Source organism: Camelus bactrianus, chromosome 15 (assembly GCF_048773025.1).
Source record: "Camelus bactrianus isolate YW-2024 breed Bactrian camel chromosome 15, ASM4877302v1, whole genome shotgun sequence".
NCBI classification, from domain to species: domain Eukaryota; kingdom Metazoa; phylum Chordata; class Mammalia; order Artiodactyla; family Camelidae; genus Camelus; species Camelus bactrianus.
This window is the reverse complement of record NC_133553.1, coordinates 34470795-34488639: the sequence shown is the minus strand read 5'-3', so window position 1 is coordinate 34488639 and position 17845 is coordinate 34470795. Positions and strand designations below refer to the sequence as shown.

The following is a 17845-nucleotide window of genomic DNA, read 5'->3' as shown; positions in this document are numbered from 1 at the left end:
TATGGAGCTTTCATCATTTGGCAAAATGGGAGATCACAACTCAGGGCCCAAACAGAGATGGCCACTTGTGGTATTCTTTTTTCAGTGTGGGAGGAAAACAGTTAAAAATTTCTCTTGAGTGTCTGAGAAACAGAAAGAAGGCCAATGTTCCTGGAGAACAGAACAATGGGAAGAGTGAAAAGAAAGAAAATGCGCCAATAAGAGCTAGATCATCTAAAGGTTTGTTTATTCTCGTTGGAATAGGAAGTCCTTACATGGTTTTTAGTCGAGTAACATAAGAATGTCTTTAGAAAACTCTGACTGCTGGTTGGAAACAAAGTTGCAGGAAAAGCAAGATTGGAGAGTATTTAAAAGACTGGTATGATGGTCCAGATGACTGACAATAGTGGCTTAGATTAGGGTTATTATACAGAAGATGGTAAAAGTTATACCTGAAATACATTTTGAAGATTGTGGTGCTTGAACTTTCTGTTGAATAAAGGATGATTCATAAGTGTTTGTACCAAGCAACAGATGAATGATGGTGCTCTTTGCTGAGATAGGGAAGACATGGTGATTAAGAATGACAATTTAGAGGAGGAGCATGCAATAGTTCTTTGTGAACCATATGAAATATGGCATATCTAAATAAAGACTCACTAATCTACAGATGGAATTGGATGAGATAATCTACAAAAAGATAGTAGATGAAAGGAACCCTGAGGACAGACTCTGGTCCTCCAGTGTTCAGACTGAGTAAGAGAAGATTAAGCAGCAGGAGCAAGTGAGGTAAGAAGAAAACTACTAGGTGAGTGCGATGTTGGTGAAGTCACTCAGGATAGGGTTTCAAGAGGGAAGGTGAAATTAGCTATGCAAGACCTTGAAAAGATTCATTACAGTGAGAACTCAAAATTGACTACATGTTTTGTCAAGACTTAAGTTACTAATGACCTTAAAAAGATGATTGCATTGTATTTGTGAGAGGTAGAAAGCTTGGTAAGAGTGGGCTAATCAATATACAAAGTCCCCTGGATCCAATTTTCACATTTAAGTTTCTTTTTTCAACAGTGCTGTTTGTAAGGATTAATATTTCATTATTGTTAGTCTTTCTTAGAGATCTTCCTTAATAAAACAAAGAAAAAGTGTATTTTTCATAGTATAAAACTTGTTCTATTTGAATTACCATATTGAATCATTGGATTCTTTTATAAATTTAAGGTATATGATGAGATCTTAGTGACCTTATGTTTCCTATATCTAGGAACATTTTGCTATTTCAAAATCCTAGAATTTATTTCTTTTTTTAATTGAAGAATATTGATTTATAACGTTGCAGGTGTACAGGAAAGTGATTCAGTTATACCTACTTTTTTTCTTTTTCAGATTCTTTCCTATTATAGGTTATTACAAGATATCGTATATAGTTCCCTGTGCTATACAGTTTTTTCCTTGTTGTTTAATCTGTTTTTTACATAGTAGTGTGTATCTGTTAATCCTAAATTACTAATTTATCCTCCTTTCCCTCTCCTTTCCCCTTTGGTAACCATAAATTTGTTTTCTATGTCTGTGAGCCTATTTCTGTTTTGTAAATAAGTTCATTTGCATCATTTTTTTAGACTCCACATGTAAGTGGTATCATACTTGTCTTTCTCTCTGACTTATTTCGCTTAGTATGATAATCTCTAGGTCCACCCATGTTGCTGCAAATGGTATTATTATTTTTATGGCTGAATAATATTCCATTGTGTATATATACACCACATTGGCTTTTTCTTCTTTTAGAAGAGAACCCACAGCTTCAAGATCTGACAACTACTAAAAAAAACCTGCTCCATTAAAACTAACCTTTCACTCTAGTAAATTTTTATCACATACTAAGCCAGAAATTTAGAATTACAATGAATTTATATAAATGCAGAAATAAATTAATTAATTGAATTGTCAAGCTGCTTAAGAGATCTAAAACTAATGAGGGTTTGGTTTTATTGAACAATGACAAACAGAATTACTCTCTGGAGTTAAAAAAAAAACAAAACATGATTAAATGTCATTTCCAAGTAACTGACCCAAAATTAACTTAGGTGTCCAACTGGCCAATGTATGCACCTTAATTTCCACTCTGTGTTTTCTTTTTTTTTTTTAATTGAAGTGTAGTCAATTTACAATGTTGTGTTAATTTCTGTTGTACAGCAAGCATAGTGATTCATTTATACATATATATTCCTTTTCATATTCTTTTTCATTATAGGTATTACAAGGTATTGAATATAGTTCCACCCTGTTTTCTTTCATTAAAAAAAAAATCAATCCCGGTCCAACTTTAGCCTCCAGTAAAATCAGCCAGATGGACTGCTCCTACTACTCCAGCTAAACGCAACTAAAATCCCTTGACATTATATATAAATCAAACAAAAGAAGACTCTGAAGGTACAGAGAAGGCGCACTAGCTAGGGACCTTGGGACCTATGGAATAACATGGTGGTGAGTTCCCTAGGTTTTCCTTTTGCCTCATGTACCACATGGACTTGGAGCTGAAGCAGCCAGTAATCCAGAAATGCCCACTGAGACAGACAAAAAAAGTTCCTGCTCTTGACTCAGATACAGGGAACAAACTAGTGGTTACCAGTGGGGAGAGGGGAACGGGAAAGGCAATATAGAGGTAGGGGATTAAGAGGCACAAACTATTAGGTACAAAATAAGCTACAAGGATATATTGTACAACATGGGAAATACAGCCAACATTGTAAAATAATTATAAATGGAGTATAACCTTTAAAACTTGTGAATCACTATATTGTACACCTGTAACTTATATTGTTCAGCAACTATACTTCAATAAAAATTAAAAATTAAAATAAGTAAGTAAAATTTAAAAATAAAAAATATTAAAAAAAAAAAAAAAAGTTCCTGTGCCTTCAGAGAACCAAGAGCGGCATGGCAAAACAGAAAACCTGCAGACAAAAATCACTGCTCTCCAGCTAAAAACCATAGAAGAAACTGTGGCTCACCCCTACCTACAAAGACAGGCCAAGTATGGAGCCTAAACTTTCACTCTCACCAGGCTGTACTGTTGTGCCTCAACATTACAAGAGGTTACACCCTTACCCTCTCCTCTTACCACCCCGCACCCTCACCCCTGTAGGTAAGATATCAATGACAGAACTTTCTTTCCTTGCCAGGTAGCTGTAATACCACTTTTCCTGCCACACACGTGAAGACCACCTGGAAAGCCTGGACTTCTACTCCTATGACAGTAAAGAGGCAGCCCTTCTCATCTCCATAAGGGTGTTAGGAGACAAGGCCTAGTAGAGGGTCAGGATGTTCTCCACCCTCCAGGGGTAAGAAGGCCATCCCCTCTTCCAGTGGGGAACAGCAAGAAGGCAGAGTAGTATCAGTGAAGACCTAGAGAGGAGCTGAAACTCCCACCTCTGCCCAGCAGCAAGTGTCAATGGACCAATTCCTCAAAAGCACACAACTCACTAAAAATGAAACAGATAATTTGAATAGCCCCGTAACTATTAAGGAAATTAAACTTGTAATTAAAAACTTCCTGAAAAAGAAATCTCCTGGCCCAGATTGTTTCAATAGGAATAATACCAAATGTTTAGAGAAGAATTAACACAATCTCTCCCAGGAAACATAATAGGAAGCACCTACCAATTCACTTTATGAAGTGACTATTACCTTGATGCAAAAAAAAAAAACAGGAAAACATGGAGAGAGAGAGAGAGAGAGAGAAAAAGGAAGGAAGGATGGAAGGAAGGAAGGGAGAGAGAGAGAGAGAGAGAGAGAAAGAAAGAAAGAAACAAACAAACCTATAGACTAATGCAAGAATACAGACCAAAAAAAAAAAAATCTTTAGTTCAATATTCAAGAATCAATGTACTTCACAACATTAACAAACTGAAAAAATATGTTCACAAGATCATAGCAATCTATAACAGAAAAATTATCTGATAAAATTCAATGTTCATGAGAAAAACTCTCAGAAAAAAAGGAATAAAGGGGAACTTCCTCAATTACATAACAAGCTTCTATAAAAAACATTTTATACCTAATCATAAAATTAAAAAATGAATAATGCATTGCCCCTAATGTTGAAAACAAGGCAAGGATGTCCAACATAGTCAATGCAAGAAGGTAAGAAAAGGAAATAAAAGCCATACAGAAAGAAGAAGTAAATCTGTCCCTATTTGCAGATGACATTATGGTTTACACAGACAATCCAAGAAGCATACCCAGAAACATGCTAGAACTAGTGAGTGAGTTCAGTAAGGGTGCAGATACAAGATAAATATACCAAAAAATTAAAATTAAAAAAATAGAATAAAAGCAACCACAAATTGCATTTGAAGAGAAAAGACAACCTACAGTATAGAAGAAGATTTTTACAAGTCATATATGTGATAAGAAACTTGTACCTATACTCAGTAGTAAAAAGGCAAATCACCCAATTTTAAAATGGGTGAGAGGTCTGAATAGACATTTCTCCAAAGAAAATACACAAATGCCTTAACCACATGAAAAGACATCTGACATCATTCGCCATCAGGGAAATGCAAATCAAAACCACGAGATACCACCTCACAATCACAAGGATATTTTACCATAACACCTCTAGAATGACTATAATCAAAAAGACAGAAAACAACAAGTGTTGGGTGAGAATGTAAAAATATGGGAACCCTCACATACTGTGATGGGGTTGTAAAATGGGACAGCTTAGAAAACAGCCTCACAGTTCCTCAAAAGATTAAACACATAAATTACCATATGACCCAAAAATTCAACTCCTAGGTATATACCAAAAAAATTAAAATATACATCTGCACAATAACTTGCACATGATTGTTCACAGCAGCATTATTCGTAATAGCCAAGAAGGGGAAACAACACAAATGTCCATCAACTGATGAATGGATAAATAAAAGGTGGCATATCCATACAACAGAATATTATTCAACCATAAAAAATAATTAAGTATTGTCAAATGCTACAACAGGGATGAACCTTGAAAGCATGCTAAGTGAAAGAAGCCAATCACAAAAGACCATATTGTATGATTCTTCTTATATGAAATGCTCAGAATAGGCAATTCTACAGATAGAGAGTAGATTAGTATCCACCTGGATCAAAGGAGGGGAAGGTGAGGGGAGAGGAGGTATCACTGTTAATGGACACAGGGTTTCTTTTTGAAGTGATTAAAATATTCTAAAATTAATTGTAGTAATGGTTATACAACTCAATGAATATGGTATTAAAAATCACTGACTGCCAGATCCACAGCCGACTTCTTTGTAGAAACTGACAAGCTGATTCTAAAATTGATACAGACTTGCAACAGACCCAGAATAGACAACACAATTTTGAAAAATAACAAAGTAGGAGGACTCATAATTCCCATTTTCAAAACTTACCACAAAGCGACTGTAGTGAAGACAGCTTGGTACTGGCATCAGGAATATAGGAACAGAACTCAGAGTTCAGAAATAAACCCACACGTCCATACAACTACCATATGGCCCAGCAACTGCATTCCTGGCCAGTTAACCCAGTGAAATAAAAATTCACGTTCACACAAAACCTGTACACTGCAGCATTATTCATAACGGCCAAAACTAGAAAACTCAAGATGTCCTTCATTATCAAAAAATACTAAGGATTGTAAGGAATACCAAGCAAGAAAAAAGAACTATCCATACATGCAACAACTTGGAAGAGTCTCCAAGGAATTATGCTAAGCAAAAAAAAAAACAAACAAAAAAATAATCTCCAAAGGTTACACACTGTATAATTCCATTTAAATAACACTCTTGCAGTGACAGAATTATAGAAATGGAGAACATATTAGTGATTGCCAGAGGTCAGAGAAGGACGTGTGTGGCTATCAAAGGACCACATAAGGAATGCTTAAAGTGAAGCTGTTCTGTATCTTAGCTATATCAATGTCAATATTCTGGTTGTAATATTGTACTACAGTTTTGCAAGATGTTACCATTGGGAAAACCTGTGTTAAAGGGTACATGGGATCTTTTAAAATTATTTCTTACAACTGCATGTAACTCCACAATTATCTCAAAATAAAGTCTTTGGGGAAAAAAAAAGTAATCCTTAAACTTGCAACTTGGCTGAATAACAAATCTACATAAACAGAGAATATAACTTTTTCCAAAAGAAGGTATGTAGTAGGGAAACAAACATATGGAGAGAGGAAGAGATTGAGTCCAACTTTGTGATTTTAAGTAATTAATCTCTTCACCTGCAATACATAGATTAAAAAATACCGTGGCTGTACAGTGACCGCCTCAAAAGATACCCATGTATTAATCCCTGGAACCTATAAATGTTCCCTTAGTGGCCAAAAACCCAGACTTCATAGATACAATTAAATTAAGTGTTTTGTGATGAGGGGATTATCCCGAACTATCATGGTGGGCTGTAAACACAATCACATACATTTTTTTAAAAGGGAGACAGAGGGAGATTTGACCACAGACAGAAGAGAAGGCAATGTGACCACAGAGGCAGGGCATGGAGGGATGTAGCCCCAAACCAAGGAACACAGGTGGTCACAGAAGTTAGAAGAGGCCAGGAGCAGATTCTTCCCTAGAGCTTCTGGAGGTGGTACAGCCCTCTGATGCTCTGACCTCAGCCCACTGATAGTGATTTCAGACTTCTGGCTTCCAGAAATGTGAAAAAATTAATTCCTATTGCATTAAGCCACCAACTCTGTGGTAATTTATTACAGCAGCCACAGAAACTAATACAAATACTCACCCATCTAGAAATGTTGTAAAGAGCTAAAAAATATGTATCAGAAAAAAAAGGCCCTTGAAAAGTCTGAAGTCCAATCACAAAAGAGAAGACTCAATACAATTTTAGAGTTCTTAATTCAAAATAAGAATATAACACCCCTAATTTCGAGTTAAAGAAATTCTAATAAAAAGAGAAGTAAATATCACTGTAGGAATAATTATGCCCAATCTAGATTCAGTTCACGGACGATGAGCCCACTCAATACAGAAGAACTGTTTATAATAAGAGCTTTAGCAAAGATTCAATCTTGATTAACTCTGACTTCTAAGGTCTTTCTTCTCTGAAGGAAAGAGAAGCTAAATTGTGCCGGTTCACTTACTACCATTAAAAATCTCAGCAAAATGAGGCCACTTAGCACTCCCTGGACTTCTCTAGATTATTTGAATCCTGCTTCTACACTTCTCTCCATTCCTACAGAGAACAAAGCAAACATAAGTCTTCCTTCACTTTCATTAGCTGGTCCTGATGAACAGCCATGCTGAAAATACAACTTAAGTTTAAATCTGTAGTTATTCACATTAACAAGTATGTTATTCTAGTAATTCGCAAACTCTCCAGTTTGAATACATCATAAAATATCATTATGTATACGTTTATAATGCAAACAACAAAAACTCAGTAATATATTGTTACTGAATTTCAGAATGATATAATGGCACATGCAAGAGTATTAAGAGTGCCAAAACAATCATAACACAGGAAAGGGAAAAAGGGCCAAAAGGATCTCACCTGAGACTCCCACATTATAGAATCACCCTAAGCAGCTATAGTAAATTACATTCAGCATGGATATTCAGGAACTTAGAAACTTGTACTTACAAAGCATACTCTTATCCAAATAATCAATCTCTTACACTTAAAGCCACATTAAGTATAGTATACTTTAAACTTAAACTGGATTAAAACAAACGTTATGGCAGAATTTGTACCTAGACTGCCTAGGTTCAAATCCCTGTTACTTAATCACTCTGAGCCTCAGTTTCCTCGGAGATAAAATAAAGATTATATTAGCATTTACCTCATAGGGAAAGTGGCGAGGGCTAAAGGAATTAAAAACTTAAGGCACTTAGAGCTGAACTTAGCACTTAGTGTTAGTTGTTGTTGTTATTATTATTATTAGCTGTTAAAAGAGCAGATCCCCATGACTGTCTGTGGGTCTCACAGTAGTTTCACAGCTGCCATGCTTACCTTTCATCTTAGAAAACCTAAAGGTGACAAGAGGTGACAAAATCTCAATAATCTCTGCACTGAAGGCACTGACTCGTTTATCTCCCTCTCTAAACAGTAAGCTCACGGACAAGACCCATGTCCTATTCAACCATGTCCATCACCCAGTTCATGGTAAGTGTCCAAAAACGTTCAAGTTAAGCAAATAAACATTTTTGTGTTCAAGCCACTCCTACCATCATTTTCCTCCCTAACCCCAAAAAGGCAAATTTTTATTTAAAGGTACACAATTTAAAGCAAAAATAATTTTAAGGAAGTATTTCTATCACAACAGGAAGGCAGAAATAGTAAGAACCGCAGATAAAACTGCCTTTCCCAAGATACCTAAACATCCCTTTGGGGAAAGAGTCGCTGTCAGAATTACAAACAGCCCTTTCGCTCCACACTCCCAGGCACACAGAGCCTAAGAAAGGCTGCCACCTCTCATTTCTCTCCCCGCATCGCCATCTTTATTCCTAGCTCGTACCCACCATGTGCTTCCCCACACGGTTAGACGGTGCTATCCCTGCTCCAAAGGATTAACGTTCGCTTACAAACACAAAATGGAGGTGATCTCTTATTTGAGATGAAAAACTAAGCCTAAGTCTCCCCTCTATCATTGCTAGAAGAGTAATCTCCTTCCTGTGAAGAAGTGAACCAACTTAAGTTTTCAGAAACCTCAACTGTGAAAGACTGCTGATAAAAAGTGGTTAATCATCTCCAGCTTTTCCTGGTGGCTGCCCTGCCGATTTCCATTCCATCTGCCTCCCAGGTCTCCACAGCAGGATCCCCTGTCCCTACTGCCAGTTAGAGAGGACTACGCAGAGGTGTAAGGAACACTTTCTGTCAAATCTGACTGGAGCTCACAAAGGCCTTTTTTGAGCTTTACCTCACTGCTAAAGGAACTTACGAAAGGCTCTTCTTAGCCCCATCATTACATTCAAAACCTCATAGCCAAAGGAATCACACCTAATGCTCATTATCCAAGAGCAATCAGTGTAGATGGGAAAAAGTCACACAGTGATTTCTCTTAAACACATTTCATATTAATGAAAAAGGGATTTGATTAGAATTTTACCCCCAAAATTAAACAAAATACAAATCAATTTATTTTTATAATGTATCTTATATTTACCAAAATGTAGGCTACACTTGAAACTATGCACTAATTCTTAGGATAAGGAACTAATCAACTGGTAGAGTTTGGAACATAATTTTGTGACCAAACTGTAAAACAGTATAATATGACAGCCTTAGTTTCACATTTGCCTTTTGCAAGACAATTATATAAAAGACATTTTTGTAAAAAAAAAAAAAAAAAGATCTAAATATCATTACTTAATCCCTGAGTCTTTCCTACTCTTTTAAAATTCTTTTAAAACACCTCTCTCATCATCATTCCTGCTGGTTTTCCTCATGAAACATTAACTGGTCTGCCATTGCCAAATTCTCACTAGTGCCTCTTTTTAAATTAAAGTATAACAGAAAGTATACAAATCTTAGATGAGCAATTTGAATATGTACACCCATGTGACCACCAACCATCTTAAGATACAGAACATTTCCATCATCCCAGAAGGTTCCCTCATGCCCCTTCCAGTCATTACCACCACCACAGCCTGGAGGAACCACTATCCTGAGGTCTATCGCCAGGAAATAGCTGTACCTGTTTTTGAACTTCATTTAAAGGGAGTCACATAATATGCAATATTTTATGTGGCTCATTAAGTCCATGAGATCCACCCATGTTGATGTTCATTCTCTTTTACTGCTTTTGTAATGTTTCATTTTATAAATATACCACAATTTATTCTTCCATTCTACTTCTGATGTACATTTGGGTTTTATCTAATTTTTGGTTATTATGAATAAAGGTGTCATGAACATTCTTTTACTTTATTTTCTGGTAGACAAATACATCTATTTCTCTTACGTATATACTTAAGAATGGAATTGATGAATCATGTATAGGATTAGACATAGCCAGTTTTCCAAAATGGCTGTACCATTTTACATTCCTACCAAAATATACAAGAGATCTAGTTGCTCTACATCCTTGCCAATAGCAGCACTGACAGTCGTGTTAATTTTAGCCATTCCAGAAAGTATGTAGTAGTATCTCATTACTGTTTTTCATTACTGTATTAATTAATTTGCATTTCTCCATTGACTGATAATGTTGAACACCTTTCTATATACATACCGACCATACAGAGACCCTTTATTAGAAAGTGCCTATTTAAAACTTTAGTCCATTTTTAAATTAAATTGTCTTTTTCTTATTAATTTTACACACATTAACGTACATTCTGGATATGAGTCCTTGGTCAGACAGTAATTGCAAATTGCTTCTTCCAGTCTGTATTTTGCCCTTCATTCTCTTCATGTGTCTTTAGATAGAGGTTCTCAAATGTAATGAAGTCTGAAATCAAATTTATCAATCATTGTTACTGTCACTGCTTTCAGAATATTTTTCTAGAAATCTCTGCCTATTCTACTCACTAGTTCTTTGATTTGTGCTTATAGTTTGAGCAGTTCTTGGCCTTTCTCTGAGTCCATCAACTTGGCAGTGTCTTAGGCAGGTTTGCAGTTTCACCATGCAGTCAATGTGGAACACATTTATGTTGTGTTGGTGCTAGACAACTCCAGAGTTATGAATGTTTGAGCGGAGATCAGTTTTACAACTAGAGAATTCATTTGTGATTGCTTCTATATCATAATGATTTCTGTACAAATATATTAAAAACATAATGTTTAAAAAAGGGGAAAAAAACTTTAATACCGTTATTCTAATTCTAACAGTTTAACCCAAATAATACCTTAGATGATTCCTCCCACTCCCTTTGAGTGGCTTTCCTCCAGTGAGTCATCTTTACACCAGACCTGCTGACTCTAATGATGTAATTAAGTGCTCTGTAGTCTCAGGAATCTGAAGCCACAAATCTGTTAAACCTGGTTCTATAACATCTTATTTGACCCAACAACCTCCAAGGTTTTACAATTCTCCTGAAATCAGTTACAAAGGACTCCCTGCTCAAGCCTTTTTCCTAAATTACTTAACACTGTCTCTGATCTCCAACCAGAGTTACCAAAAAACCAAAACAAAACACCTTAGTTTTCTTTTTACTCTCTCAGTAGGTGCTCCCCTCCCCTACCCCATTATTCTTCCCACCCAATCTTCCGTTCCTTTAAAATGTGCAGGGCAGACTGAACTTTGCTCAGTCACAGTTACTGCCCTGGCTCACTCCTGCAACATCTCTTGTCTGGAGTGTGGAAACTGCCTTAACCAGTCTCTTCCTTACATTCTGTCTTTGACCCTGTCACCACCAAAGTCACTTCTCCAGAACATCAAGTTAATCACGTTACTCATCTGTTTAAGATCCTTCTACAGGTCTCGCTGCCCACAGGACAGTCACTCTCTAACCTGAGAATTCACAAGCTGGCCCTAACCTGTCCTGACTTCTCTCAGTAATTTGTGCAAAACTCTGCTCTGACCCTTGGGCACGCATGCTCTCTTATCCTGCCTTGGAACTGCTTCCTCTTTTGGCTAGAAGCCCCTTTCTCCTTTTCTCCTGCAGTCAGCAGGATCACCCCAACAGAAGCAACTGTTCCTTGTATGTGTTCCCACAGCTCTCTGTACACACCAGAACTGTACGAATTCTTATCACCTGTATTAGTGACTCACTTATTTTTCTCATTCACTAGTCTACAACATTCTGGACCTGAGGCTTCTCCCGGGCCTCCTCAAGGATAAGCTCAGGAACTAATCTTTACATCCCAAGGACTTGGCAAGGCAATCCTATGAAGGTTCAAAGAAAGAATGAGTGTCCCACCCACTTTTATTCATGTCACCTTTTACTATAGAGACTAGAAAAATTAGTACAAATATGTCAAAGCAATGAACCTAACACAAGGTTTCTTTTAAAAGTCACCCAGCAAATTATTCTTTTAAGGTCTTAATAAGAGCTAAAATCTTTCTCAATAATTGACTTGTGCTTCCTGACAGAAATTAGCCACAACTCTTTGTTTCAAAATACTTTTTAAAATAATGGGCAAAGACAGGATGAATATACCACTTAACCAAAGTAACTGTAGTCATCACCATATAAATCATAAAAATTGGATGCCAAGGTAATGAAAGTTATTATTCATACAACTAAAAGACCACAGATAAAATTACTTCGTTGAAAAATCCCTTCACATATATCCCCTTAACACAGAACACATCTGCATGACACAAGAAGATCCTATGCATGGTACTTAGGAACATAGACTGGAATCATAGCGGTAGTTGTGCGATTTGGGGCAAATAACTTAAAACTTCAGGGTGCCTCAAGTTTCCTCATCTGTAAAGTGAGCGTAGTACTCACTTTACAATATCACTGGATGAATGAGCCTGTGTAAGGCTCCTGGAACAGTGCCTAACAAGCAAATGCACAGTAATACATGTCAACTGTTACCACAGAGCTTTTAACTTTTTAAAGCCCTTTTAAACACTGCCTTTTAAATTTTTCTAACAACAGCACAGAGAGATTGCTTGGGGCAGAAATGTCCATTTCAGTAATAAGGTACTGATAAGAGAGGTTATATGATTTACTTAAACTATTTTAAATGGCAGAGTAGGAACGAGAAACCATACCTAGTCCTACCTTTCCCAGTCCCAACTGACGAAATCTCCATGGATGCAGCTTGGAATAAAAAGTCTTTTGGGCTTTCCCCATTATTTACCCTTGGTGTCTGCGACTGCCAGACTAAGCACCTGGTGGGAACACACGAACCACCATTTGCTCGAATTAAAAGGTAGGAGAAGCTCCACTTTCACAGTGCCTGACACACAGCACGCACTCCAAAGACAACAACTGGTGCCTGGAACACAAAGTGCCACTGTGATTTCTCCATAACAGAACCAGGCAGTCCACAAAATCAAGACTGCTACCAACAAAAGTCATTTAATGTACTTATCTATCACATCAAAGTACAACGTAGCAATAGAAACTTTAAAAAAAAAAGGACAAAAAATGAAAACGAGTAACTTTCTTACTCTCAAAAATATAACAGTTTTGCAAAAAAGGACTTTAAATCAAGACAGTTTGTTGAAAACCAACCCACTAGTTATGTTTCATGACAAGTCTCTCCCCAAATAATCAACTGGACAATATTTCATCTCTGTAAGACCTTCACCAATACTTATCTTCATTACATCCCGGGGCTTAAACTGAATATCAATCCTGAGTCTTACAAGCAGCCACGTGCACATGGAGTACAGTTAATGAACTTCGAAGGCAGAGGCAATGCTCCCGGGGAATCCATCAGAACTAAGAAAAGTACAAGGTAGCAAAACGTCTACTCAACACCTAAGCGCCCTATCCTTTTATTTCTTCTCTTCAAATGGACAAGTTGGAGCTCGGATACACGTTAATGTTAAGACTTAATGATAAGAATTAATTCATCAGACACTGGCTAGGGCCTACCTTTCCTTTCGTGGCACTGCCTCTCTGACACCGAGAGGCAGGAATTCGGCGCCCAGAGGGGCACACCGATAAGGCAGCTCCAGTCCCTGCCCTCTACAACTCACGTCCAAGCCTCGCACGTGGTGGGCACCTGGGACCTTTTGCACATCTGATTTAACAGTGTCAGAGCTCAGACTCTGTTCGTGGCGGTGCCTCTCCCGAACCCGCGCAGGTCTGGAGCAGGAAGTGCTTACTGCTCATCTGTAAACACCGACCGGACACCTGGTCCTTCTCCTCCAGCAGCCACCTCGGCTCGGCCCAAGCGGCCCCGCGGCCCCTAACACCCGCCAGCCTGCCGAGAGTCGCCTCCCCGCGCCTCCTCTTACCTGAGCCAGCGGCACCACCACCCGCATCGGGACCCCAATTCCGCGTCAAGAGACCGTTATCAGGGCCGCAGCCGTGGGAGGCCGACCGCTCAGGGGGAAGAGCCCATGGGGCTGCTCCCCCTTCGCCAACACCGGGATTCCCTGGCAGCCGCCGCCATTTTCCCCACGCCATAACCCCCACCTGATGGTTCCAGCCTCCTACCTGTGACCAGCAGAGGATGACGCGCGACGCCGTGAGGAGCGCGTGGACGAGCAGGAGAATCCGTGGGGGCACAACCTCCAAGCAGAACCCGCCGCTAATTCATCTCTAAGCAGGAGGCGTCCGGCCCGTCGCCCTAGTAATGCGTCCTGTCAGGTTTCATCCTGATTGGCTGCGAGCGCCGTGACGCAGTGGCGTCCCCGGCTGCGTGGGAAGCCCGGGTCCCCGGAGCCCCGCCCTTGCTCCCCTGCTGGGGGCTCCCCTGGCGCCAGTCGTCCAGGGCTCCCTTAAAGAGGCCACGCTCATTTCCCCGTCTGGCCTCCGGGAGAGAAGGGGCCGAGAGAGCCAGCGGGTGGAAGGCGAGAAACAATAGAAATAGGAAATCTCAGAAGGCATTGTCCCAGGGAACCTAGTGATCCGACCAACACCTAGGATATCAGAGTGAAAATAGAAATCTGGGGAGTTTAATTTACAAACCTAATCCACGAGGAAAAGCAGTAGTAGAACCAGTTCTAGCGCTCAGGTTCCTGATGCGCCACCCCGAGCTCTCCCCTAGCACGAAATGTTTCCTCAATCCTAGGGAGACTTTCCCTCCTCTGAGCATCCTCAACATTTGCATCATAACCCTCAGAAAATGCATTCACCACTTTCTACTGTGGTATGTCTGTCTCCTAACCTCCTAAAGCTCCGTAATGGTGGGGACTGTGGTTAAATCTCCTTTGATTTCCGTATACAGTGCCTTCCTCCTATTAACCTTCAACAAAGACTCACTGAAATAAAATCCTAAACAAAATGCATATAGCCACACTCACACATAGCCACTCATCAGTTATTCACGTGTATTTATGTATTTTATTCGTTTATTCAACAAAGCATGGCGGGGGAGGGGTGTGAATATTTTTTTTTTTTTTGGAAGTACAAGATTCCTGCCCTCACAAAATTTGTAGTGTAATAATAATAGACATCTAGGTTTTGGATGCATAGCTTCCATATAGCTAAATTATACCTCAGAATTCTCTGTGAATCAAAAGTTCCTGTGCTCTTGATCTAAGTCAGCTTCACAACCTCTCCAATTTTGTTCAGAAATATTGAAATATTTAAGATATGCTGAAATTGTGTTAGAAAATGAAGATAAACAAGGGAAACCCAATACAAAAAGCCAACTCTGCCAATTACCCCTGTTTTTCATCTTTAAAATAAGATGGCTAGCAGCTACTAACATACATATATAATAGATAACCAGCAAGTTCATACTGTATAGCACAGGGAACTATATTCAATATCTTGTAGTAACTTATGGTGAAAGAGAATATGAAAACGAATATATGTATGTTCCTATATGACTGAAGTATTGTGCTATACACCAGAAATTGACACAACATTGTAAACTGACTATACTCAATTAAAATACACACACACACACACACACACACACACACAAAGAAAGTTTGCTAGGGAAAAAAAAATCTAGAAAATGTTTTCTTTCCCCGACTCCTACAAGTTTTTGAGCTTCTCGATGTCAGAGACCGGGGAAAAACCCTGAAGGCACTGGAGACAGGTTTTGAAAGAAGGTATTATGCAATACTTTATCTTTGCATCTCTGTAATCCCTAGAACAAATGTGCCAACTGAGGACTAGAACTTTACACATTTGAATATAGCTGATGTTGAAGAAAGGTTAACTGACTTGATGAATCATCCTGGATTCACCTCTAGTTCACTGTCCTAGCTTTAGGTTTTTTGGGGGAGTGGAGTGGTAGAACCTTAAGGAAAGGGTCAAAACTGTGGATTCTGAGGGTATTAGCTCCTTTTTACCCGGAATACTTCTGAAACCCGTCACATGTGTGGATTTTCCCCACCAAGCAATTCCCCAATTCTCTGTGGACACCAACTGTATGTCCTACAGTGTAATTCAGTTTGGACCCTAACTACTGAGAATTAATGTAGACCCCAGAGGTTAGGGGCTTAGTCCCACAAAACTGCTCCCCACTTCAGATGCCAATGGACAATCCAGGCCTCTTCTGATCAACTGGCTGTAAATGGGGGCTTCCCACATGCCTTGCTCAGGGTCTAATTTGCTAGAACTCACAGAATTCAGGAAAACACTATTACTGGAAAGCCAGTAAATGTAAGTAAAGGATACAACTCAGGAACAACCAAATGGAAGAGATGCACAGGGCAAAGGATGGGTTGGAGAGTTGGGAATCAGAGCTTTCTTGCCCTCTCTGGGTGTGTCATCCTTCCAGCACCTCAATGTTTACTTGGAAGCTTTCAGAACCCCGTTGTTTAGGGGGCTTTTACGGAGATTTCATAACATAGGCTTGATTGATAAAATCTTTGACCATCAGTGATTCACTCAACCCCCTCCCTGGACATTGAAGGGTAGAGTTGAAAGTTCCAACCCTCTAATCTCAGAGTTGGTTCCTCTGGCAACCAGCCTCCATTCTCCCAGAGTCAACTCATTAGCATAAACTTTATTTTGGAGGAAATGTCCTGGCATGCCCCAGACCATTGGACCACTTCACCGTCTACATAAGGTCTGTGCTTTAGGTAATAGTATTGTACCAAGGCTATTTTCTTAGCTTTGATATATGTTCTACGCTTATACAAAATGTTAACATTAGGGCCAACTGGGTGAAGTGTATGGAAAATCTCAGTTTTCTTTTTGCATCTGTCTTGTCAATCTAAAATTGTATCAACATCTTAAAAGTAATAATTGTCATTTAAGATTTTCATCAATGCAGGGGGCTTCTGAATTTCTATGGCATTTATCCATCCTTTGGAAACTATGTGTCTCATTGAGACATCCAGATTACTTGCATTTCTTACTTGTCAGGTCCAAGTAACATGATATTTCAATATGACAGACCATCTGTGGAATGGCCAGATGGTCCAGGTCCCTTTGGAATATATGATGACAGAAAACAGGAAAATAAACATAGCCCTAGAGCAAGACTGTAAAAGTATAATGTTTTGTCACATGTGAATGGTATTTTCCTCTGGATGTGATATTGTTTTGGTTTACTATCTTGGTTGGGGTGGGAGTGAAGTGGTTCCAGGTGCTCCACTTGGTTTTCCTACTACAATAGCTCTTACTCTACAGACTAAGGGCCAATGTGAGGATTTTGTCAACTGCTAACTATGTCCGTTCTAATCATACATTTGGAAATCAAGGAAACAATCACTAAGTTGGTAAGAGGAGCCAGTGGATCCATTGTGAGACAGACCTGGGTGAAGACTCCATTTATTATCTGACTCCAATATGCCCCCTCCTCTAACAGGGGGGCCACAATGGTGCTTTCGACTCCTGGGAATCCCCATCAACTTAGACCCCGTATCCAACATCCCTCACAATATCAGGGTTTACCTCTCTCCCCAGTCTATAGTTATCCAGGAAAATAATCATAAATCACTTCGGAGAAGGACTGAAGAAATCTGTATATACTTGCCCTGATGTTCCAGGTTCTTCCTTCTAGACACCTAGTCTCTCCCTTTGTCCGTAAATTCTAGGTTTGAGAATAGGCTCAGGTCTTTATATCAGGCAAGTTATTATGACTTTCCCATGGAGCGATGTTGACCCCAGCCTTCTGCTCATCCTTTCTTAGTCTCTTCCCATTACATGCTTAGCAGGACCCTTTCTGGCTGTCCATCGGTCTTGTCCCTAGAAATACTGTGTACCACTAGACACTGCCACAGGTCAGGTCAGTCTCCCTGCCTGCCACTTCACCCTTACTGTCCATTATGGTAACCAGGTCTCCATTGCTTCTCACAGTTGTCTCTGCTAATTCTAGGATCCTGTCATCTCCATTG

At 39.1% G+C, this 17845-nt stretch overlaps 1 protein-coding gene across 2 annotated transcripts in view; it reads right to left on the bottom strand.

Moving 5' to 3' along the window:
* LCLAT1 (lysocardiolipin acyltransferase 1) overlaps positions 1–14213 on the bottom strand; it is a 162782-nt gene extending 148569 nt beyond the window's left edge. The window contains exon 1 of one of the 2 annotated variants that reach the window (XM_045511767.2): positions 14040–14213. The gene's annotated coding sequence lies outside the window, so the exon portion shown is untranslated. The remainder of the gene's footprint in view (positions 1–14039) is intronic. The other variant, XM_010948437.3, reaches the window with a different exon arrangement.
* Positions 14214–17845: the final 3632 nt, after the last annotated feature.